The sequence below is a fragment of the Pundamilia nyererei genome, unplaced genomic scaffold, assembly GCF_000239375.1.
Source record: "Pundamilia nyererei isolate P.nyererei 1_Seehausen unplaced genomic scaffold, PunNye1.0 scaffold00208, whole genome shotgun sequence".
Classification (NCBI taxonomy): Eukaryota; Metazoa; Chordata; class Actinopteri; order Cichliformes; family Cichlidae; genus Pundamilia; species Pundamilia nyererei.
In genome coordinates, this window is record NW_005187609.1 from 482,010 (window position 1) to 483,633 (window position 1,624).

Here is a 1,624-nt window from a genome sequence, read left to right on the forward strand (position 1 = left end):
ATTCAACATTTAGTTACACTAAACTAAAACCGTAATCGCTTTACAAGCGAATATACTGCAACTGTTAAAAAACTGTTAATACACACACACACACACACATACACACACACACACACACACACACACACACACACACACACACATATATATATATAAATGAAAAATATCCAGATTACATCCTCACATTTCACAGGCACTTGTATTGACCTTCTTGTTTCACTCTTGCAGAGGACACACGTGTACAGTAAAGTACACTTTACTGTAGCAGATTCTTAAATTTTGCAATATTTTGGCAAAACAAAAAAGAATATTTAAACACAATAGCAAATAATCATGCAGAAACAGAATTGCAGTCCCATTAAAAAGGAAAAATTGAAATATCACATAATTGAATAGTTGCAGTTTTTATGTTTTTCTCTGTAGATTTGTTTCAGACTCTGATAGGATAGATGGGAACCGTCAGTAGACAATTCAATTCTGTTTTATTTATATGCCACCAAATCACAACTGCAGTTGCCTCAAAGCGCTTTATGATGTAAGGTAGAAATCCTGCAATAATACTAAAGAAAACCACAACAATCAAACTAGCTCCTTTGATAGAGTACTTGGCAACAGTGGAAAGAAAAAAACCCCTCCTTTTTACAGGAAGAAACCTTCGGCACGTCCAGGCTCAGGGAGGGGCAGCCATCTGTCATGACTGAAATATGGCAGATGCGCTGATGCTCAAATTCTCAATATAAATTTGAAGTTAAGAATAGAAAAGTACTGTATTTACACTGTTCATTTACAATTTAAAGCTTTATTATCATCGGTGAGGCAAGAAAAGGAGTACAAATTCCAGCCTTTTCTATTTCATATCGAAAGCAATAGAATGGACCTTTGTGACAGCAGCATTGATGTTCATGAATCGTGCATGTGCCCTCAGATTACTGTACATTTAACTACAAACCGTGTGTGTCAGTGTTTGTACTGCAAAAGAAAAAAGAAATAATGCGAATGGAGCTTTATATGTCTTAACTTCTCATCCATTGCTCATTGGCCCCAAAGCCATGCTGTATATGCATACTGTATATCTGCACAACATAATGACATTCCCTAACATCTTCCAGGAGGAGTACACAGTCCAACAACGAAAAATCTCAAATAAATGATGAATTATTCTGGTCAATACGGTCTTTGCGTCAGTAAAATAGACAAGAGGAGAAGGAAACTTGGGGACATATTGTTTTCCAAACAATAGAATAGCTCTTGGTTTTCAAACACACCTAAACCTAAGCCACGCTCTCATTTCTTCTCTATTTTCTCAGTACCTTGCTTCTCTGCTCCAATTGGCTCTTCACTTTAAAGGCTCTGAAAACTCAAAACACATGTTTCTCTCCTCTGTCTTTCCAAGCACATGTAGAGAGGCTGGCAGCTTTCGTAACATAGAATATGGAATACAGAGTAGGTAGTACCTGTGCCCTGTTCACAGCTGTGTCATAATGTGTCCCCCATGTACATACATTTGTCTTCCACTGTGTCTTTTGTCCCCTGTGCATCTCCTGTGTCAGTGGGTAAAAGCTTCATTTGTTTTCTCAAATTCATTTTTCCCTCCTTCTTACATTCATATTCATAGATAGATAGA